Here is a 24,701-nt window from a genome sequence, read left to right on the forward strand (position 1 = left end):
CAGTGCCCTCAGGACACAGGGAGCCCAAAAGGAAAATATTCTCAGAGACCCTGAAGTACCATTCCCAGATTTTAGCCACAGACTGGGGCACTAGAACAAAAACCAACATGTTGATGTTCACAGAAAGAATAAATGTCTGGAATGAGACCGTCTGCAATTACTGGAATAACAGTCAGAAAGGAAAACACCACAAATAATTATAGAGGAACGAGGAGGAATGTATCTCAGCATCTCTCTCTATTCATGCAACAACACTGCCGTGATTCAAGGAAATTAAAGTTTTCTAGAAATACAGCACTTCTCCTCCCTTGACTCAGAAGCCATCTCCTGGATGGCAGGATAAGATTTACAAAATAATGAGCAGAAGTTTCTAATATTAGAACAGAAATCAGAGATCAATACTCTTGTGTTTAGCTGAAATGAACCGCTAAAATCAGGACTCTGGCTACTAACGGCAGAAGCACCTGGAAAGGAACAAACCAGAATGGAAGGAAGAGAAGAAACAGCATCTGCAACAGGCATCCATAAGTCTGTGCATGTAGAGAAGTAGCCCACAGCCAGGTAGCAGCACCTGCCTTACAACCAGTGAAAACAGGACACAGCTCAAGAACGAACAGGATAAATGGGCCCAAGAAAACACAAATGGCTCATTTCCCAGGGCCTCTCTCTGCCAAAAGTCACAAACCTGCGGCGCTCAACTGACAGATGTAACTACCCTGACTGACTCTCATGGAAGATACATAAATGGAAACCACCTGTTCCCAGGGGGAGAGAGACGTGGTCAAAAATCCAATATCCCGCTATCGCTTATACAGAATATATTCTCTGTCAGGTCGGAAGTGTGGAAAGCCTGGCACCGCATTGCACACGCCGGAGCGAAGGAGCTCTGTGGAGGAGCTGGGAATGCAGATTTTCTACAAGGACAAATGTTAGCACAAAGAGATTGTTAACAACACCATGAACCATTGGGCCACGGGCTCAGTCCTGCTCAAACAGAACAAGGGGCACTTCAAGCTGCCGTCAGCAGGCAGCTGGGGAGTTCCCTGGTATCGGGGAATCCTGCCTAGCTGATTCCACAGTACGCCCTCCCCTGCCTGACCCCTGGTATAGGGGAGGTAAGGGTTGTATGGCTGGAGTGCCCCTTGGGGGCTCTTACAAACCATGGAAACATAGAGTGGCCTTGAAGACCCATTAGCCTCTAGGATTTGGGAGACGCCATGTGCGAGAGCACCAGAGCCTCAATCCCAGACATCATCCCAATCATGCTGTGATCAACAGGCCCACTCTGATAGGGATACATGCCACCCTCAGCAGGCACCAGGCCACTGCAAAGTAGCTGAGGAAGAAGTTTCGTCCCACAGCTGCTGCTGCCAGGCCCTGGCCAGGAGGGGAGGAGCTAGAAGTGGGACAGGCCATACCGAACTAGCGCCGAGAGCAGCCGTAATACAGGCTCTCAGCAGGTTAGCAATTTTTTGCATCGAGTGACTTTTCAAGGTCCATCCGGTGACTTTAATTGAATGGCAGTTGGCCACGCTGCCGGCTATTGTTACTGGAGCTAGCTAGATCAAAGCTTGTGTGGGTTTGCTGACACAGGTGGCAGTCATAGCTCTGATTGCAGTGTAGACGAACCTTCAGTAGCTGGATCTCACATGGCTTCTTCTCCTCAATCCTTTGAGACCATCCCAAAATCTCTGACTCCAGCCAGTCTATTTCCCACCATGACACGATCTCCGGAAAGGGGGCCCAACCCTTTGCTGCATCAGGCACTGGGAGCTGCAAACACGTGACCTCAAACCCCCAGTATGGTGACAGATGCTCCCACAATCTCCTAGCGAGGCTCAGAAGAACTAGCAAAATACAGCCCCCTGGACAAAAAGGCTGAGTCCAGCTGTGGGTCAGACTATCCCAACCTCCCACATCTGAACATCAATTTCCACCTCGGTACTTGCCACCGACTTGGGCCAAGACTATTCCCCCAACATCTGGTGGGAAATCAATCCCTTTCAGGCACTGGGGAGAATCCTCTTCTGCAGAGACACAAATTCATGTGCGGGCAGAGGACCAGACTCTGCCCTGCCTCAGGGAAACAAGCACACATTGCAGAGGGTGCAGTTTGTTGCTGCCCCTCACCGTGACACCTAGTGGGAGACTGATACTCAAACTACATTTTTCCTTTCTTCCTAGTTACAGCCCATGGATGCTTCCTGCGGACTGGCTAAGTTTTCAGGGTCTGGGTAGTGGGGGCATTGTGCTGGGGACGAGGGAAAGTTTGTAGCCACTGACAGAAAGGCTGGTTAAGGACTCTGGCCTATAGTGAGTTCTATAAGGGTCTACTTCCCACCCACAGGTAACCCCCCCTCCTGTGCCTGCCCCCTCAACAACACCCATCTTGCCCGGGTACCAGGTGCTGCCCCTCCTTCTACACAGCTGGGCCTGCAGCAGAGGCTGGGGGTGGAGGGAGGAAGGGAGGAGGCAGGGACTTCCCAGCATTGAGTCTAAAGGGAAGGAGCTCGCAGCGGGGTGTGGAGAGTGAAACCGTCCACCGTGGTCATGGCCCCATCCGTCTTTAAGTGGCCGCAGGATGGACAGCTAGGCAGCTTTGGTGGGAGACCATTTAGAAGAGGGTAGGCCCGGCAGGAAGAGAACTGGAATGGGACGTAGGCTGAGTATCGGGACAAGTATTTCCCCTGGTGCCTGAGTATTTCAGGGCAGGTTAGTGAGGGGCACTAGATAAAAGCTCAGGGCCCTCGGGTTTGACACGTGATGTTCCTGTCTGGATCTGCATATACACCTCTGGCTGAGGGATTATTTTATATACATAACCTGAGTGAGTGCATGCACTGTGCATGTATCTACACAGTGCACACGCATGAGTGTGCTGTACAGTGTGTTGGGGGGCACACAAGCTCATGCACGTGTGTATATACACGTAATACTATGCATACGCTTAATGTACTTACTTGGCAGATGGACTAACTTTGTTAACAGACTATTTAAATTCCTAAGGGGGTACCTGTAACTATTAGAAATTGATTTTATGAGCCTGTTATACAAACATTACTCTTCAAGGTCTAAAGCATATTGAAATTCTTCCTGTTCTCCCTCAAACAGATGGTGCTTGGAATTTTTTTGAACCGACTTGCAACCATAAATAATAACCTCCAATCTCTCTTGCAAGACAGGAACAATTCTAATTAAAAAAGGTGAGAACCTGCCATGTCTAACTCCTCCCCGCCCCCCCGGCACACTCACTACAAAAACTCCTTGGAATAGGAAGGTTTTGGCAAAGCCATCCTCAAATGAGTGATTGTGAGTATTCCAGTATGTTTGTCATCATTAGGCAAAGCGTAAAAAGGGCTTCAGTGCAATTTGTGAGCTCTGGAATCCACACAGAACAAATATGCAAAAAGAGACGCTAATGTAATTTTGGGCTGCAAATGAAGAAGCATCAGATCATAGAGCAGAGAGGCGATCATCCCTCCCGGAAGCCCCTGCATGACACTGGTGAGATTGCACCTGTAACACTGTGTTCAATTGGGCAACCCAGCATCGAGACTGTGTCAACAAATTGGAGGCAAATGAAGGCAGGGGAGGGGGAGAAAACAGATTAAAGGGCCCGAGGGACTGATTTCTAAGGAAAGATTAAAAGAGCTGAAACTGTCAAGCTTGACTAGGCAACAACTAAGTGTGTGTTGGGTGAGAGCCATGATAACAGTCTGCAAATATCTGAGGTGTTTACGCATCTCAGAGGGATGGGAGATTATTTAGTGTGGTACCTGGGGAGAGGGAAGGCATTCCAAAACTGGCTTCACAATGTGTAAACCCCAAGGAGAACAGACAGAATTAGAAACCAGGTTTGGATTCCACCTGCTTGCATTGGTTTATTCTTTGTGGAGGTGCGTCCAAGTGAAATTTTGTTCGAGAAGAGAGAACTTGCAGCTCGTGACACAGATTCATTTAAATCGAGAAGCCAAATTTTGTGTGAGGATTAATTTACATTTGTTTGGCGGGGAAGCAGAAGTAGTTTACGGAGATGAGGCTATCCAATCAGGAAACAGAAGCAATGCCACATGTCCCATCCCAAAGCTTTCCTAGATCATTCTGAACATCAAATAGTTGACCAGTCACTTGCTACAAACCATTTGCAAACAACCCAGAGCTCAAATATGGTCATAAATTGTATTCACTGAACAATGGGAAAAGATTAATTCAAAAGGATGCGGGGGGAGGGGCAGCTCTGCCCTGACAGCTCAGTAACAGAAAGTACCAGCCATACCTGCTGGATAAATTGTTCACGGTGAATAGTTTTACCATCTCTAAATGGGATGAAATTAAGCAAAGAAAAATTAATGCCAAACACATGCCTGTGAGCAGGATGTATTAGGCTGAGGAACAGCTTCTCTGAAGGGAAGCGGAGGGCAGCCCGATTGCCAGGACATTTAAAACTAGGCTGGATGAGGCCTCAAAGAACAGTCTATAGGGAACAATCTGGCTCTGGCAGCCAGGGAGGGGCCACCAGGGGATCAAATATGGTTTCTCTCTGTTATTCTGTGCCAGAAATTTGGGAATAAGCCATGCACGTCTGGATCTCACCAGCAGAGGGCAGATGCTGGCCATATAAACTCCCATTGGAACTGAGCGCTTAGGCTGTCTGAGTAAGGAGTTGTGGTTCCTGCCCCTGCTAAAATAAACAAGCATCTGCTGCTTTTCACAGCTGTCATGAACTCTGAATAACCCTGCACGCAGGGGCGACGCTGCAGAAAGATTCTGGAATGGGGGGGTGTAAAGTTGCATCAGCCTATAGAACGTTATATGGGATTATGTCATATCCTGCAAAGTCAGGAGTGGGGGGGGGGGAGGCAAGAAGTCAGGAGAGAGAGGGGGAAACGAAGGTCTGGGGAGCAACTGCCCCCTTGCTCCAGTTCCACAGCATGGACTCCCGGGGGCAGTGGGATCTAGCCATGAGCTGAAGGAAGCTTGGCTCAGGTAATGGGGTTTCTCTGCTCTCTCTCTCTAGCCCAGGGCAAGGATTGGCTTCATGGGGTGATGAGGTCATTCTGAGCTCTCCCTAACCCGGGGACGGGGTCCCGGGCAGCATTGCCAATTCTCTTGCCGCTCCTGAGATACCGGGCATTTTTCAGAAGGCCCCACTCACGGATGCGATTGAGCATCTCTGTTTTGATTGAAAGAAAGAGGACGTTTCTAGCCAGCCTGGTTGCAGACAAAAGTTTGAAGCAATGAAGGCAAATAAAGAGCCAAAAATTATTATTATTCTTTTAAATTCCTGGACACTGGAAAGCCGGATTCATGATTTTGGAACGCTCAGGGGCTGATAATACTACAGCCACCCTCATTCCTTCGCTGCTTTTTAAAAAAACATTTTTCCATAAATAAATCCAGTCAGTTTCCCTTTCAGACCTTTCCCCAGCTAACTGGGGACTCATACACCTACATGCCTCAGGTCCTCTGGGGTCTCTTGTCCTTTCTTGCCCAATAGCAGCACTACCAGAGCAGGATGGTGCACATGGAGTTTCCTGTTTCGGGAGGTGAGCTGTTTGCAGCTGGGTGCTTCCCAGCCTGGAAAGGTACCTGAGAAACAGCAGTTTCACTGGAAGTAGACAGGCCAGATGCCAGCAAAGGATTAAACTTGTCAACCAGTTATTTCCTAGGACTTGAGGGAAGGGAGAAGTTCTCGTTAAAACCTCTTCATAAAAACAAATGATTTCCTTGTTCCATCTGGTGTCTGATTTGGTCAGATCATAAAGTGGGAGCTATCACAATCTGAGGGCAATTGCCTGGTAAATGGACTTTATAAGGAGATTTGTATTTGGGGAGGGCAGAGGACGGAGCGGGGTTAAATAGCCCATAAAGTGCAGAACAGCCTGAGATGGGCTTTTTGCAAAGCCCAGGACAAGTGGCAACAACTTCATCCCACAGCTCAACTCCTGCATCCCACAGAGAAACGGCTAAATGGAAACAATAAAAGGATCTGCTCATTACAGCTCTGTCACCTGGGAAATGATCAGACACAAGCAAGGTGGTGCTTGCATTTGCAGATCTTTCAGTGGAAGGACAGCAGCAATGAACCAACAGAGCCCATTTCCCGCCCCTCTTTGTTAGTCATAAGAAGAGCTCAGCCCCATTACATCTCCAAGGAGCAGAGGAGGGCGGGTGGAGAAGAGAGATTCTGCAGGGAGATTCCCTCACCCTTGGCCAGTGGGCAGAGGCTTGTGTGTCACTTACCGGGAGAAATGTAGAAAGCAGCCGTTCCCCTGGAGTGATGGTGCATAGCAAATTAGCACAGACAGGCGCTGGTAATGCAACACGGCAGCAAAAGAGGCCAGTGCGATTTTTGGCTGAATGCACAAAATGCATCATCACATCACAGAGACCCTCTCTGTGTAGATGAAAGGAGACACTCCGGTCTGGGCACCTTTTCCAGACCCCTTATCTGATTCAAAACCAGCCTAAAACCTCCATCGCTGAAAATAAAAAGAATGCAGCTGCACTGAGCTAACTGTCCCTATTCCCCTGCCTCCTCCCACTATGCTGTCATGTAACTACCTAGCTTGTCTCCTTTGTACCCGCATCGGGGCATCACAGAGGGATCCAGGTGACCCCCCTGGGAAACTCCCCTCTGTGCAGCCCCAGCATGCCAGGAGAGCGACTGGGAAGGGCAGAGTGCTCTGACCAGCAACTTGGGGAAGCCAGTGTAAGTGAGAGCAGCTCTTGGGACTGTTGTAACTTGCAGTGCCCTAGGGAGAGCAGAAAACCCCACAGTTGTAAAGGTGGACTAGAGCTACCACCCCTGAGCTCCACCTCCTGAGAGATACAGCACAGGATCTGTCCTGGTCGCTTTTCTAAATGCACTTGCTTGGCACCTCTCTCTCTCTCTCTCTCTCTCTCTCTCTCTCACACACACACACACAAAACAATACACATCATTTTTAAGAACAGTACAGACAACACCTTTAAACCATCAAGATGGCCACCTGCTTAAGCTGAGCAGCTGCATAAATCATGTCTGAGGCCCACATTAGTCCTTGCTCTTGCCCTCCAGGTGTTGGTGGGCAGGGGCCTAACTTATCAGTGTTCCTGTGGCACTCCAAGCACACCTGTGGGTGCTATCAAATAAGAACTCAGTACCTGAAAGGTACCATTAAGCTGGGGAACGTGAAGATGGGCTGCAGGACTGGTTAGAAGGTAACTACAACGATCAGTGCTAGCAGCATGCTACTACTGCACGTGTTCCTTGCAGTGCTGCAAAACCAGCGCCAAATGCTGGCTTTGCGGCGCTTTGCAGCGCTGACTCTTTGCCTTTCAAAGTAGTGCCCTACTTAGGCGGCAAGATAGTGATTTATAATTGCTAGTATGGTGGCACCTTGAGGGCCCAGCTGAGATCCAGGCCCATTGTGCTAGCAAGAGCCAGCCCTTGTTTGGAAGAGCTGACAGTTTATGTGGAGAGACAGGCAGATGAGTGGGAGAGGAAAGACATACCCGAGATCACAGAGTCACTAACAGAACCAGGTCTCCTTCGTGCCAGCCCAGTGGCCCTGAGATTTCAGCACGGAGCATTTCCACCACATAGTTCTTGTGATTACAGATTCAGCCAAATGGTTAAAGAGGCTGGAGGGTTGGATTTAAATAAATAATAATAATTTTAACTGCCAAATTGCTCCTGCACCAAGGTGCTTTAGGCTCTGCACAATGCAATAAAACCCACTGCTAAAAAACAACACACTAAAATGTTATAAAAACCCTACTCATTAAAAATTAGCAATTAAACAAATTACAGGGAGCTACACAGACACAAAGCAGGAGGGAGAGCAGTCAGAGAATGCTTGGTAATTTGTAGCCACTGATAAATAAAACAATGGTGTCATTTACTAGTGATCCCAGAGAATTATTTAATTTTGTTTAGAATTTTTCCATTTTTGGTTGAAATTACCTCATAATTTTTAATTACCGATTCCTAACACAACGATGAATGGCTGCTATTTACTGGTGTCTGCTCAGAATAACTTACAATCGACAGACATTTCTTGGGAATTGTTAAATTATTCAATGAAAATGATACAAGTGTTTTCACATTAAGAGAAATTGGATCGTCCCCTCCACTTACATGAGCGATGGGAACTCCACGTCGGTGAGACAGGATTTGCTCTGACACCAGGGCGGGAAAAGGCAGCTGTCACGCTCTGTGTGTGTGCTCCCTACCACACCAACCTCACTCACTGTTACTCTACTCTGTAAACCATACGCTTCTCAAGGCAGCGGCCATCTTTGTTATGTTTGTACAGTGGCCTGGTCTCCAGGTGCTACCACCATACAGTGTGAACGGGACCCTCACGCCCAGGCAATCGCTCCCTTAGAGGGACTGTCTAACTTGACACCCAGCTCTAAGGCTAGAGAGGACATTTTTATCATGGCACAGCAGTGTAGGAGTGGGTGGGTCCAGGCAAGAGGATAAATGGTGCTCAGATACTATGGGGAAGGGGCCAAGATAGCGCTATGAGTTTGGTTAAACCTCATGGAAACCATGAGGTGTAACAGCCGCCCTTCAAGTCAGAAACAATTTAAATTCCTTTATTGAACTAGCTAGGTGAAACAATTGTAGCCTCTGCCCCAAACACAGGCATGCTCACCGCCCAAAACAAAGGCACATGTGAACGGAGGGGGTTCCTTGGCTATTGGTGTGTGATGCTGTGTACATCTGTGAAGGAGAGGCAGAAAGAGCAGAGAAGCAGAGAGAGATGGCAGCAAGGAAGCACCAGACACAGCCACAGAAGCACGGGCAGCATGGCCCTGAGAAAGAGGTAAGAGAGAGCTCTTGGAATAAACGGTGGCTAGAAAGGGGACTGGAGTTGTGTGTTCTGTTGTGTTTGGGGAAAGAGGACTGTGCACCCTCTTTACGAATAAACAGGGTTGCGTCAGAGATACCCAACTCCATCAATGTCTCCTCACCAGAACAACCTGCAGGACCCTGAATTTTGGCTAACTACTAGGATCAGAGGGGTACAAAATGAAAATGTGGCCGGGGAGGAGGGGGGAAGGGTTTTAAGAATAAAGTCACGTTCTGTCGCTTCCCCACATGCTTGGTCTGCTCAGCTTTTCCTCCTCCGAGAGGCATCAAGATCCAGGTTCCTCTTTGGCACCGGTGTGACCATGGCTGGCACACTGTGTCCACAATTCAAGAAGGTTGTTGGTAAATTGGAGAGGGATCAGAGAAGAGCCACAAGAATAATTAAAGGATGAGAAAACATGCCTTATAGCGATAAGCTAAATAGATGGAGCTCCTTGAGTCTGACAAAGAGAAGGTTAAGGGTAACTTGGTTCTTATAGGCTGTAAGGATCCACATGGAGAACAAATATTTAATAATGGGCTCTTCAGTCTAGCAAAGAAAGGTACAACGTGGTCCAATGGTTGGAAGCTGAAGCTAGACAAATTCAGACTGGAAAAAAGGCATAAATTTTTAACAGTCAGAGTAATTAGCCATTGGAACAATTTACCAAGGGTCATGGCGGATTCTGCACCGCTGGCAATTATTAAATCGCTATTGGATGTTTTTTCTAAGAGATCTGCTCTAGGAATTATTGTGAGAAGTTCTCTGGTCTGTGTGATACGGGAGGCCAGACAGGATGATCACAATGGTCCCTTCTGGCCTTGGACTCTATGAATAAGGTCCTTAAAGGTAGTTAGGCACCTAACTCCCACTGACCTCAATGGAAGTTAGATGTCCGAATACCTTTGAGGACCTGGGCCCAGCAGACGGCAGGGGGAGTGCTGCCTCTGGAGACAGATGCCCCTCCTTGGGTGCAGCTCAGGAAGGAACTCTGCAGGGCTCGGGAACTGAGGTGGAGCTGGGCCCTGCCATGGCCAAGAGCTGTGTGTCCGCCTGGCCTTGCAGGTAGCCACAGGTGGAGTCCCCCAGTGGGTCCTGCATGCTCAGTGGCCTCTCCTCCTTTAGTCTCCTACACTGGAGAGCTCTGAGTTTGGAAGCTGGGGACCGAGGTATTGGAGAATTTTAAATGTCTTTTTTCTCTCATTTAAGTGGGAGAAATAACAGGGAAATGCATGATAAAAACCAAGAGCTTTCCCCTTAGGCTCATACAAAGAATTCCATGAGCGCTCCAGTTGTAAATTCAATTCTAATCAGTTTATTGGCATGATAAAGTGAGACTCGGTGCCAAGATGCATACATCAAGACCAGCATTCCCAAAAGCCTGCAATGGCTTAAACAGACTTTCTGGTGCCCAGAAAGGGGGTGTAGGAGGAACTGGGCACTCAGGAGGGGAGGATGAAAGCTGAGCGATGGGTACACCCACCTCAACCTGGGACATGTGCCCTGCCAAGGTGCATGGGTATGTGGCTGGCTTCCCAGGCAGTATTTTTCGTGAGCACCCTGGCATGCTCCAGGACTATTCCAGGTACTCAGAAGCAAGACAAGCCTAGGGCACAAGTGAAGGCATTCAGATATTTAGCTACTCACAGAGTCTCCTGCACCCCTACACACACACACACACACACACACACACACACACACACACACACGTCAATAAACCCAGAGGGCACCAGCTCTGCTTGTGAACTGGAGAGAAACAGCTCTATGATGCAAATAGGCATTTTAACATTAGACAGGGGATGCAGAGGAGAGCACTCTGGAAGTCATATGGGAGAAGGGTTCACGACCCACTCCCTCTTCCTTGCCTTTCACCCCCACCTTTTGTGCTCCTGAGGAGTACTCACACACCTCTTGCTCCCAAATCAAATCTCCTCTTCTGGGGTCTGGTTTATTAATAGACCAGTTATATTCCCACCCTCAGACAGGAAGTCCCGCCCCATTCCCCTCCCACAGCTTCTCAGTCTTCTACAGCTCTCACACTAGTATCTACAAGCAGCTCTTCCTCCAGGGTTCACAACAGCCCTTGCCCACCCCGCAGCTGTACGGGTTCCCCTAAAGCCTCATTTCTTTTGGCTGCAGGGGTCCACAGTAGTTTCTGGCAGCCCCTAGGTCCTTTCACCGGCTTCTGGCCAGAGCTCCACTCAGGTTCCATCTCATGCCCTTGCCAGGAAAGAGCTAAAAGCCACAGCTGTTTCCCTTCAAGTCTCCAAGCAAAGAGACTGCCTACTTTCCTCTAGGTTCCTCTGGCAGGGGTGCAGGGGCTTAGCTTTTATAGCATGCATTTTCTCCCAGCAGGCCTAGCCCTCAGTTTATAATCACATGGTCCCTGGAGACTACAACTCCCAGAATGCCTTTTCTTAAAGGGCCAGCTCATTCTGTTCCAGGATCTACAGCATCAGTTGGAGTACTAGTGCAGGGAGTTAGCACTTTACTAATAGCTCTTAGGCCTTTTGGCCGACAGCACTGAAGCTGCCTATAGCTGCTGGTGCTGGCAGGTGGGGAACTTGCAGACTCCAGGAAACCACTTTCCTCACCCCTGACAGGTTAATAGGAGGGGTGGGATTTCTAGGTGGATAGTGTTGACAGACGTAGCGGAGGAGGGGAGTACAAAATCAGTCGTGTATTGTGCACCAGAGGTAGTGAGGGATAGTGTAACGCCTGGTGTGGATATGGACATGGCATCATCAATCCATGTAGCTACATCTATACCAGCATGACATGTGCGGGTAGGAGCTTGGGCACACGACAATTATAGCATCAAGCAGCTCATGTGAGGTCTTCACAGAGGATTCTACCCATAGCCTCTGAGTTGATGACATAAATTTAGGGCTGCCATTTCCCTCGAAGGGACTCAATGCCCCAAGCTGAGCAACTGCCTACGAGTTCATATTTTTTTGGCAGCATGAGAGTGCCAGTGGCCAGCCCATGTTGCATTTTCCCTTCTCTTGCCCTGCAAAGACTCTGTAACCCCCTGATTCCAGGCCAAGAGGAGACCTTCCTCTACTGTAAGTTGTCCCAGTGGGGCACCATCGTCCGGCTACTTAGGGGTGCATGTGTGTGTTCTGCAGAACCAGAATGTGCCAGCACAGCAGCAGGGTGGGAGGGAGACAGAGATGCAGTCTTACCTCCAGCATAAGTAAGTAGTGATCAGCAGAATGGCGCAGGGAGAGCCAGGTGAGGGTCATCACTACGGCCAATGGGAGAAGTGCTTGGAAGCCAGGATGGAGGATGAGTCGAAGAGGACAGCAGCAGAGAAGAAAGCATCACTGCCAACCAACCAGCGTTCTCCTCTCCAGCCAATACCAGGAGTATTCTCCAGCCTCAGATGTCAACTGGCTGTAGGTAGCCACCCAATCTTCAACATCTATTCAAACATGAGAAAAAACGGTTAAAAGCTAGTTCTACTGGCCTCACACTGAGGAACTTCTCCTGCGTGCTGGGCAGGGGTTGTGGTTGTGGTACTTATTGGTATCTAACAAAGCCGGGTCAAGGGACGCCATGAGTCAAGGCAGTTCACTGTAGATGAATGAAAGTTAACACCCCCATAGAAAGGAATAAGCTGACTTATCTTTACACATGATTTATCCTTACAGTTAAGTAAACTGTAACTACTCAGGAAAGAGACCTGGACAGCTCAATGAATACCTTAAGTTCAGGGTGCAAGCAGTGGTCAAGAGAGAAAGCAAGATGCTCAAATGCGTAATAAATAGACCAGGAAGTGTCATACTGTTGCATAAGTCAATGGTATGCCCCACCCCTGGAAAAGAGTACTCAATTCTGGTTACCCTATTGCAGCAAAACATAGCAGAAGTAGAGGGGTTCTGAGACAGGCCGCTAGATCTAACAGGAGTCTGGGGAGACTTGGGTGAAGAGAGAATGGGACTGTTTAGTTTAGAAAGATGATGAAGAAGGAACATAGAGGTACTGTAACAGGGTCTTACCAGATCTGGCATCAGACCCTATGCTACTGCCTCAGTTTCCCCATTTGGGGCTCCTGCACCCAGCCCATTGCCAGGCAAACAATACCCCTTCCAGGGCTCTGGTTCATTAGAACATCACAGTTCAATGCCAACTTAAATCAAGTTTCAGAGTAGCAGCCGTGTTAGTCTGTATTCGCAAAAAGAAAAGGAGTTCTTGTGGCACCTTAGAGACTAACAAATTTATTTGAGCATAAGCTTTCGTGAGCTACAGTTCACTTCATCTGGTGCATTAAGTGAGCTGTAGCTCACGAAAGCTTATGCTCAAATAAATTTGTTAGTCTCTAAGGTGCCACAGGTACTCCTTTTCTTTTAACTTAAATCATAGAATCATAGAATCATAGAATATCAGGGTTGGAAGGGACCCCAGAAGGTCATCTAGTCCAACCCCCTGCTCAAAGCAGGACCAAGTCCCAGTTAAATCATCCCAGCCAGGGCTTTGTCAAGCCTGACCTTAAAAACCTCTAAGGAAGGAGATTCTACCACCTCCCTAGGTAACGCATTCCAGTGTTTCACCACCCTCTTAGTGAAAAAGTTTTTCCTAATATCCAATCTAAACCTCCCCCATTGCAACTTGAGACCATTACTCCTCGTTCTGTCATCTGCTACCATTGAGAACAGTCTAGAGCCATCCTCTTTGAAACCCCCTTTCAGGTAGTTGAAAGCAGCTATCAAATCCCCCCTCATTCTTCTCTTCTGCAGACTAAACAATCCCAGCTCCCTCAGCCTCTCCTCATAAGTCATGTGCTCTAGACCCCTAATCATTTTCGTTGCCCTTCGTTGTACTCTTTCCAATTTATCCACATCCTTCCTGTAGTGTGGGGCCCAAAACTGGACACAGTACTCCAGATGAGGCCTCACCAGTGTCGAATAGAGGGGAACGATCACGTCCCTCGATCTGCTCGCTATGCCCCTACTTATACATCCCAAAATGCCATTGGCCTTCTTGGCAACAAGGGCACACTGCTGACTCATATCCAGCTTCTCGTCCACTGTCACCCCTAGGTCCTTTTCCGCAGAACTGCTGCCGAGCCATTCGGTCCCTAGTCTGTAGCGGTGCATTGGATTCTTCCATCCTAAGTGCAGGACCCTGCACTTATCCTTATTGAACCTCATTAGATTTCTTTTGGCCCAATCCTCCAATTTGTCTAGGTCCTTCTGTATCCTATCCCTCCCCTCCAGCGTATCTACCACTCCTCCCAGTTTAGTATCATCCGCAAATTTGCTGAGAGTGCAATCCACACCATCCTCCAGATCATTTATGAAGATATTGAACAAAACGGGCCCCAGGACCGACCCCTGGGGCACTCCACTTGACACCGGCTGCCAACTAGACATGGAGCCATTGATCACTACCCGTTGAGCCCGACAATCTAGCCAGCTTTCTACCCACCTTATAGTGCATTCATCCAGCCCATACTTCCTTAACTTGCTGACAAGAATGCTGTGGGAGACCGTGTCAAAAGCTTTGCTAAAGTCAAGAAACAATACATCCACTGCTTTCCCTTCATCCACAGAACCAGTAATCTCATCATAAAAGGCGATTAGATTAGTCAGGCATGACCTTCCCTTGGTGAATCCATGCTGACTGTTCCTGATCACTTTCCTCTCCTCTAAGTGCTTCAGGATTGATTCTTTGAGGACCTGCTCCATGATTTTTCCAGGGACTGAGGTGAGGCTGACCGGCCTGTAGTTCCCAGGATCCTCCTTCTTCCCTTTTTTAAAGATGGGCACTACATTAGCCTTTTTCCAGTCATCCGGGACTTCCCCCGTTCGCCACGAGTTTTCAAAGATAATGGCCAAGGGCTCTGCAATCACAGCCGCCAATTCCTTCAGCACTCTCGGATGCAATTCGTCCGGCCCCATGGACTTGTGCACGTCCAGCTTTTCTAAATAGTCCCTAACCACCTCTATCTCTACAGAGGGCTGGCCATCTCTTCCCCATTTTGTGTTGCCCAGCACAGCAGTCTGGGAGCTGACCTTGTTAGTGAAAACAGAGGCAAAAAAAGCATTGAGTACATTAGCTTTTTCCACATCCTCTGTCATCAAGATGAACCTTTCCCCTTCTCCACAGTTTCTTCTGTCCCTTGATGGGCTCACCCATTCTTCTGCAAAACCCCAGCTCCTGCTACCCCAAGCCTCTTTCTTTTACCTCTTCTGCTTCTCACATAAGGTAGCTCCAGACAGGCCTTTCTATCTGGCTGGAGTGCAGAGCACCTTCCCTGCTTCTCTCTCACGCTACAGCCCCTCCAGAAAAACCTCCCTGCAAGTCTGTCTCCCACTCTTCATTACTGGAGCAAACTTCTTCTTAGAGAAAGTCCTGCCCCAGGCTGTTATCAGGTGATACAGGTCACCTGACCCACTCACCCAAGCTCAAGTCCATTGCACAAATATAATTTAGCTCAAACTTCCTTAAAGGGCCAGCCCACCCTGCGATACAGATCTAAAATAATGCATGGTATAGAGAAGGTAAGTTGTGCATTCCTGTTTACCCTGCCTTCTAATACCAGTGCAAGGGGATAGCCATCTGAAGTCACAGGCAGAAAACTGAAAACTGCTAAGAGGAAACATGTTTTTACATAATGCATAATTCATTTGTGGAACTCGTTGCCACAAGATATTATCGAGGCAAAGAGCTTTGTAGGATTTTTAAAAGGATCAGACATTTATATGGCTAATAAAAACATCTACGGTAACATTAGTGAAGGAGGACACAATAAAAATATATAGAAGGGATATAAACCCTTGTGTTTCAGAGCATGAACCAACGACTAACAGCCAGGGGCTAGGAAGAAAGTCCCTCTGCGGGGCTGGTTATTCCATAACTATGTACTAGGAGTTTTCCTGTACCATTCTCTGAGGCATCTGGCACTGGCCACTGCTGGAGACAGGATACGGGACTGGTCTGATCCGGTATGGCAATTCTTACGTTCCTAAGTTCCTATATTTTGTTTTGGTTTTAAATTAGATCCAGATCCCTTAAGCCCCCAAGAAGCCTTTGTCATTAATCCTCTCCACACACAACCTGACCACAAGCCCCAGGTATTGGAAATCATTGCTCAGAAATTGGCTCCTCTCCAGCAGAAGGGTACTGGCTGCTGCTGACTCACGGAGGACCTGACCTGATAACAGCGCTGGTGTCTGGAAGCCAAGGGGCACAGGATGGAGGAGGACAGTGCTGAATGCTGCTGCTGATTGTTCAGAAAGCCGCAGGCCCCAGGAGGCTTTTTAGCACCATGAAAAGGGCTTTGTCCAAGTGAGAACGTGGCACTGTCTGGACTCTGTCAGACACTGGTTACTAGTAACCAGACTGGAATGCAGTAGGTAGATACCTCACCGTTTTGGCTAGGGCCCAGCTCCACGTGGAGAATTACAGACCTCCAGCTGTTTAGATGCCCTTGCCCAGAGAGTGTTTGTAACTATAAGGTTAAAAACAGAGAGATGGAGAAGTGCATCCGAGACTTGCAGATCTCCCCTTTGTACGTGGTCTGACTGTCTGGAAGGATAGGTCTCACATAACCCTTAATGGCGTGGCTGTGCTAATGAGATGATGTCATGCTGACACAGGAGTGACCATGCCTATATGTTAAACTCTGAGTGGGAGCTAGATTTAGCACTGCTCTCTCCACCCCCATCTCTGCGCTCTAGCCTGCTCTCGCTGGGTAGTTCAGAGCCAGATGTTACAGCATCCCATTGATTGATCATTCCATCATGTGGCAGTAATGCCTGTTGTCAGGATTCTCTTCCATCGCCAGGCATTCTGGTTCACTTCTTTTTGTTTTAAGTTTCTTACATTTGTATATAGACATTTACACTAGTTTTGGCCATCTGCCTATTTGTGTTTAACTCCTTAGTCTAACCCCCAGTTACTTTTCCTGAATTCACAGCTGTAATCTCAGCCAGCTCTCCTCCAGTTCATCTGCAATTTCTGTCCTGTCCTATAGTGTATACAGAGCTATCTTCATGTTACTGACACCTGTAGCACAGAGATGTCTTTGTCAGGTCAGAGTATTTCTCAAAACTACTGCTGGATTTCCCCCAGTCCCTAGTTTAATTAATTCCCACCCCCCAACTGAGATCTGAACTTCCATAAACCAAAAAGACACCTGCACAGACCTTGTTGCAGGGGTTGGGTTTCCAGTTCTAGTCGGCTCACAATTTCTGCAGTGGAGAAGGACGCTGATGTGCTTCTTCAGCATCATTTAGTGCTGATGAATTAAATAGGTGGACATTTTAGGGTGCCGTGTTTTCAGCTCTGTCTCCCAGAGTCACCTCTTTGACATCACTCGTGGTTTGGGGGGCAGGGGGTGGGGGGAGGAGTGCGCTTCACCACAGTCATTGTGTTCATGTCGCCTGCATTTGGAAAGCTCTTTCTTTTGCAAGACAGAACAGGGATATAATAAGATGTCCTAAAATCGCCCTTCTAAACTCCTGCATTCTTGCTCTCAAATGTTCCCTTCTCAACTCGCCTGCTCTCAGAGTACCAAAGCCCCCAGCGATTTCTTCAGGTACTCTTTTTATTATAAGCTTAGTAATTGCAATCAGGGGACTCTGAGTGGTCCCCTGATTGCAATTACTGCAATCTCTGAATGGTCAGCAGCCCGAGACGTGGCTGACCACTCCCTAGTTCTTGAATATTGTTTTCCACTGGCTTTCGCAACTCTGTCTTCTCGCAGTTATCCCAGATGGAACCTTCAGTGTCTCATTCAGTGAACCTGATCTTTAGTGATCATCCCACAGAGCGCTCGCCTCTGCTGCACCTTCTCTAGGGGCTCTGATGCCTTCATGACTCCAATCACCATCTTTGTGCTCATGAATCACAGACCTTCCTCTCTACTGTGGACTTATCTCCCTCCATCCAATCCCACACATCTCTCTGATCTCTCCTGACAGATGTCTGGCTGGCAGCAGAAATGAAACTTGGTTAAAGTGGAGTTCTTCCTCTTCCCTTATTCTTGCTCACCTTTGAGAGCATGACTATCCTCCCAGTCACTCAGGCCCATAATCTATTCTTTGTTTTTGACTCTCTGTGCATTTTTGTATCCAGGCTGTATCCAAATCTTGCTGCTTTCTCCTTCATGAGATCTCCAAGATCTGACCTGTCCTCTCTGCATAGATGACCAAAGTTGTTCTTTATTATTATCTCAATTGCTGTAACTGCCCCCTCTCTGGCTTTGACTGCTGCAACCTGGCTTTGACTGCTCCTCAAATCCATTCAAAACACCGCTGCTGAAATAACTCTTCTAACTGGTCACTTCCATCATGTCAGACCTCCTCTTTGAGCCCCACCACTTGGCTCCCCTTTTTCCACCACCTTAGATACAAGCTTCTTGTCTCTACCTTTAAAGCCCTACTTACCTGCGGGATTTCCACTATCCCCAGATTGACTGGGTACATGTTACCTCAAGATCAGATGCCGAGATAAAATTTCTAGACACCATTTGTAACGATGCTGGTTCTCGCAGGATCCAACTGAAAGTGCCAGTTCAGGACAAATTCCTTAAAGCAGGGCAGTTACAACCCAAAGCTGGGGTTTCTGTGCACACCAAGGCAAACCAAATCAGCCAAACAGAGCAGACTTTGGTCTCACCCCACTGGCTAACCACAAGTCACACAAGCAATTCCCTTAGACACTCCAGTTGCCCAGTATCTCCACCAGTGCCACTTGTTATGGGGACAAATGGTTATGAAAACCAATACTCCAGTAAAAGAAAAAAGGTTCTCTCAATCCCAAAGGACCAAGCCCCAGACCCAGGTCAATATACAAATCATATCTTACCCACAAATCACGCTGTTGCCAATCCTTTAGAATCTAAAATCTAAAGGTTTATTCATAAAAGGAAAAAGATATAGATGAGAGCTAGAATTGGTTAAATGGAATCAATGACATACAGTAATGGCAAAGTTTTTGGTTCAGGCTTGTAGCAGTGATGGAATAAACTGCAGGTTCAAATCAAGTCTCTGGAGAACATCCCCAGCTGGGATGGGTCTTTCAGTCCCTGGTTCAAAGCTTCAGTATAGCCAAGTTCCTCCAGATGTATGAAGCAGGACTGAAGAAAAGATGGAGATGAGGCATCAGCCTTTTATAGTCTTTTCCAGGGATAAGGACACCTCTTTGTTCTTACTGTGGAAAATTACAGCAAAATGGAGTTTGGAGTCACATGGGCAAGTCCCTGCAAACTTTGCTGAGTCGCAAGGCATATCTGCCTTTTCTCAATGGGTCAATTGTATAGCTGATGGCCCTTAATGGGCCATCAAGCAGGCTAGGCAGAGCTGACACCAACTTGTTTGGGGTGTCACCCAGAAGCATAGCACAAGTTTGAAATACAGACAGTATAGAGCCAATATTCATAACTTTAACTACAAAAATTATACACATACACAGACAGCATAATCATAACCACCAAACCATAACCTTGTCTTAGATACCTTATTTGACTCCCTTTATACAAGATTTGGTGCCACTACAGGACCTTGGTTGCAACAATGATCTATACGGGCCCAGATTATGTCAATAACGTCACACCATTAATGACTGCTTCTTGGAGCAATTAGTCCTATAACCCACCAGGGAGAGAGAATTCTTGATTTAGACCTAAGTGGAGCACAGGATCTGGTCCAAGAGGTGACTATCGCTGAACCACTGAGTAATAGCAACCATAATGTAATTATGTAACATCCTTGTAGAGTACAAAATACCAAATAAACCCACCACGGTAGCATTTAACTTCAAAAGGGGGAACTTTGCAAAAATGAAGATGCTAGTTAAATGGAAATTAATAGGAACAGTCACAAGAGTGAAACATCTGCAAGCTGCATGCAAACTTTTTAAAAATACTGTAACAGAGGCCCAAACTAAATGTATACCCCAAATTAAAAAAAAACAGTAAGAGGACCAAAAAATGCCACAATGGCTAAACAACAGAGTAAAAAAATGCAACTAGAGACAAAAAGACATCCTTTAAAAACTGGAAGTCAAATCCTACTGAGGAAAATAGAAAGGCACATAAACTCTGGCAAGTCAAGTGTAAAAGTATAACTAGGCAGGCCAAAACTAGCAAATGACACAAAAATCAACAGCAAGAACTTCGTTAAGTACATCAGAAGCCTTCCAATCAATCATTTGGGCCACTGGATGATCGAAATGCTAAAGGAGCACTCAAGGAAGACAAAGCCGTTGTGGAGAATTTAAATGAATTCTTTGCATTGGTTTTCCCTATAGAGGATGTGAGGGAGATTGCCACACTGAAGCCATTCTTTTTAGGTGACAAATCTGAGGAACTGTCCCAGATTGAGGTGTCAACAGAGTAGGTTTGATAAACTTAACAGTAATAAATCACCGTGACCAAATGGTATCCACCCAAAAGTTCTGAAGGAACTCAAATATGAAATCGCAGAACGACTAACTGTGGTATGTAACCTATTGCTTAAATCAGTCCCTGTATCAGATAACTGGAGAGTAGCTAATGTGATGCCAATTTTTAAAAAAGGATCTAGAGGCGATCCTGGCAATTACAGGCTGGCAAATCTAACTTCAGTACTGGGCAAATTGGTTGAACCTATAGTAAAGAACATAATTATCAGACACACACAGTATGTTGGGGAAGACTCAACATGGCTGTTGTAAAGGGAAATCATGCCTCACCAATCTATTAAAATTCTTCAAGGGTGTCAGCAAACACATGGGCCAGGATGATCCAGGGGATCCAGCCAGTGTGGGGAATAATCCACTCTTCACATTTTTTCACACAAACACCTAGGTGAACTATTCCAAACAGGGAACAAGTCTGAGAAGATTCCCAGCTTGTCGCTAGATATTCATGAACACAAAAATGGGGAGCTAAATTCACAGAACAATTTACTCAAACAATAACATTGTTTGCATGGCTCTAATCCAGCACTGCTGAACCGTTATGGAGACTGGGACTTTCATTCCTGCATCTTCATAAAGGTTCATCTGGGATCATTCCCATGCAGCAGCTGCAGAACCAGCTGCTATGGAGCTACATGTTGGAACCTCACAGCACTGTGGTCTAGCAGATAGAGCCAATGAACAGTGTAGCTGGGGAAGAATATAGACTACAGCAATCCCAGGGCTACCCCACTCGTTGCTCTCAAGCTCCAGTTCCAGAGTGCGTGTTTGCAATAATATGTTTTACAAAGGGTGAGAGCAATTGGCTCCATATTTATTTGAAAGAAAATTCCAGGCATGACACAGCTTTAGGGTTTATTGTTAAACAGATTATTTATTTATGTTGGTTAATAAAATGTGCCTTGAACCGTTTTTAGCTCATTGCTTCATAGCAGCTGCCTGTGACCTCATTCAAGCTGCTGGACAGTGGTCCTAGGTGCTTCTACAGTGCACATGTGGCCTTCAGGGTTTTAGCTAAAGAGCTCTTCAGACTTGGTTATCACTGGAGTCTGCACTACGTTCCCCTCAGGGGTCCTTGGAGAGCAGAAATGAGACAAAAAGCCAACAGGCAGGTTAGAGGACTTTCCACCACATGCTCCAAGAATTAGAAAACCTAAACAGATTTTACATATTAAGAACACAAAGCTTAAGTGAAACATTAAAGGCTGTTGACATAAGAGGCTGCAATTAGGCCACGCACGTTACACAGGGAAGTTTTCCCTTTCCTGTGTGCTCGAAGCTGGACGGCAGAATCCAAAAGCAATCAGGGGCATTTTATTGCATCAGCTCTGCAGTCAAATACGTTAATTCTCTGCTGAAAGGCTCTTCTGAAATCCTGAGCCACCCCCTTTGAGTAGTCAGCGGCACTGAGAGCGCAAGATAGAGACAGTTTGCTGCTGAGTAGCAGTGTGCGCAGGTAACGGAGATTCATGCACAGCCAGGACCCAGGCTATAATTATGCTTATTATTGTTATTTATAGAGCACTCTCAATGTGCATGACTGGGAGCCGGGAAGGAACCTAGAAATGCATTTTATACTAACACATGCAGTGCCCACAACTGTTTATTGCCACTATAAAATGTGATTTTCCTAATGGTGGTGTTCACCCCAGCAAACACTGCAGTTAAGGTTACGTACTGAACTTCAGAATAACTCCTCTTCCCTTGCTCATAACTTTCAGCCTGTAATTTAAGTAAGTTTGAGGAACAGAAATTCAGCCTTCTTCGAGTTATGGGAGAAAATAGTTCACTTTATCAGAAAGTAACTCAAAAATTGATCATCTTGAAACCATCCAACTCAGCCACAGCACTATGGGGAGTAATCCCCAATCTATGGTTGGAGGAAACTAGAAAGCAAACATTTTATGCTGGACTGTCTGTTCTTACAGGATTCTGGAGTTTTAACTGGGTAGAATATAAAAGTAATAAAATCAAAGCTTCTTCCAGTTACCTCCATTTCATTCTGTTTTCAGATCCCTTGGTCACCTCTAATTCTTGAAAGCATGTTTAAAGTTGGCTGTGCTCTGATCATATCCAACTTAAAATCAGACCCAGAAGAAAGGTTCAAGAAACTGGTTTCCTGAGAGGAGTGGGAGAACATGGTGTGCCGAAGTGTGATTGTTCTTAGTGTTTCCTCTGAATACTGTAGGGGTGCCTCAGTTTCCTCTATGCATTTCTTAGTCTCTAGGTGGTGGGATAAGGGGATGTAATTGTTACAGAGCAAAGGGTCAGTGTACATAAATGGCTGACACTCTGTCTCATGGCATCTGATGGCCTGGGCCCTTCCCCCCTGCAAGGTGAGAGCTAAAGGGGTTAGAGAATAAAGGAATCAGGTGACCTCCTGGCCCAGGAAAAGGACAAAGCCCAGAGGAGGGGGGGTTGGAGTGGGAGTCAGTTGGGGCTGGCTGGGGACATGGAGTGAAGTGCAGACATGGTTGTCTGGCTCACTGCCCCCCAGAATGGACCCGGCTGAGGGGTCCTGTTCTCTGTACTTACAAGCTCTGTGTTAGACCATGTTCCTGTCGTCTAATAAACCTTCTGTTTTACTGGCTGGCTGAGAGTCACGTCTGACTGCGGAGTTGGGGTGCAGAACCCTCTGGCTTCCCCAGGACCCTGCCTGGGCAGACTCACTGTGGGAAGCGCACGGAGGGGCAGAGGATGCTGAATGCTCCGAGGTCAGACCCAGGAAGGTGGAAGCCGTGTGAGCTTTTTGCCCTGAAGACAGGCTGCTCACAGAGAGGAGACTTCCCCAGAGTCCTGCCTGGCTTCGTAGGGAGCATCGCCTGGGGACTCCGTGACAGCTGGTTTAAGATGGACATGTTCTGTGGTTACATTGACTGGGAAATGATGAAACAGGCAGTGTCCCGGCCACTGTATCCTAACTTTACTCTATTTATCTGGAGAGCCCAGGTCTTCAGATCAGCAAACTTTTGCTCGGGAAACAAGGTAGCTTGGCTCTCACAAATCCCCTTCCCACTTGTGGACAGGGTGGCCCTGAGAGAGATGTATGGTGTCACCTGAATAAGGCTAGAACAGTTATTTTCCCCTGGCATTCTGTTGATTACCCCTTACTGGGACCTCACCTGTCCTCACACACACACCCCCCACCACCACCCCCAACACTATGCTCATCCACCTATAACATTTGAAATGAGCAATGTTGCCAACTCTTGTGATTTTCCACTGAGTCTGGTAATATTTTGGTGTTTTTTTAAAGGCCCAGCTCCTGGAATCCTGTGATTAGAAGAGACTCTCAGATTTCATTAAAAACATATAGTAAGTTTCTAGCTCTCACAGTTGGGGAGAATAGGTGGAAAACATGACCCAAGTGCACCCTAAAGGCTTGGAAAGCAGAAAGCAAATTAAAAGAACCCCAAATGCATTTTTCGCAAAAAAGAAAAGGAGTTCTTAACATGGCTGCTACTCTGAAATGCATTTTTATCTCTCATTTTTTAGGGCCTGGCTTATAATTTTTGAAAGCCTGGGGTTGGCAATACAAGGCCTGTAGTGGAATAGTAAGGCGGCTTCTCCTCATTCTTTACTTTAGTAGCAGATATTTAAGCTACTCCCACAGAAAAGAGGCTTTCCCATTTGGGCTGACAAAAATAGCTATTGCTCAGTGACATGAACTCATCTCCAGTGGCTGGAGAGGCAGAGGGAGGCAGGGACACATCACTAACACCGACACCACCGTCCCCTTGAAGTGGCTAGTAGACAACCCATCTCTGGGATGCTCTGTCCAAGTGGTGACAGGGAGATCGGTTTTGGGGCCAATAGCCTAATTTCCTGATCTTATTCCAAAGAATTCTATGGTGCTTAAGACACAATCCTGTGTCTTTTTGCAACATCCCTCCCCATGTAACAAAACTGGCAACAGAAGGACAGAGAGACAAACTTTTAGTAATCATATCCAGACACTCGGCTAGTGGAGGCACTAACAGAACATCCAGTTCCAACTGCAAGGTTCCACCATGCCCTTATCCTTGGCCCTGCAGTTTCACATGCTGAGGAACTCTGTAAGAAATTTTGCTTTAATCAAGACTCTGGGATACTTCCTCGAGCCACCCGGGAGGAGAGGGGGTTGGAGGGGCTTTAACTATAAACACATTAGTGTGTGAGATTGAAAGGTAACAGTCTCATGAGGCCTTCAGAACAATGGAACAGAGTCTGGGTTTCATTTGCACAAACTGTGCGGTGGGAATTTTGCTAATCAAATAAAAAGAAAATGAAAAACTCTCGCTCGCTCTCTCCAAAACGTTAATTCTCTTAATTGCATTAATTGGAGAAATGCACAAGATCTTTCTTTGTGTGTGTTTCTTCAGGGCAGATAGGAAGTAGGGGGGGATTCTGCTGCAGAGCCCAATTGGGCGAGGACTGGATGGATGTCACACATGGCAGAGCTTTGACAGC

The 24,701-nt window shown here is 47.0% G+C and overlaps 1 long non-coding RNA gene across 1 annotated transcript in view; it reads right to left on the reverse strand.

The window, feature by feature from the left end:
• Nucleotides 1-15,185, reverse strand: part of LOC122455731 — a 38,157-nt gene extending 22,972 nt beyond the window's left edge. Inside the window, exons 1-2 of the long non-coding RNA XR_006274171.1 lie at nt 15,033-15,185; nt 12,029-12,267 (exon numbers count right to left, since the gene is read on the reverse strand). This is a non-coding gene — a long non-coding RNA (uncharacterized LOC122455731). The remainder of the gene's footprint in view (nt 1-12,028; nt 12,268-15,032) is intronic.
• Nucleotides 15,186-24,701: the final 9,516 nt, after the last annotated feature.

Source organism: Dermochelys coriacea, chromosome 9 (assembly GCF_009764565.3).
Source record: "Dermochelys coriacea isolate rDerCor1 chromosome 9, rDerCor1.pri.v4, whole genome shotgun sequence".
Classification (NCBI taxonomy): Eukaryota; Metazoa; Chordata; order Testudines; family Dermochelyidae; genus Dermochelys; species Dermochelys coriacea.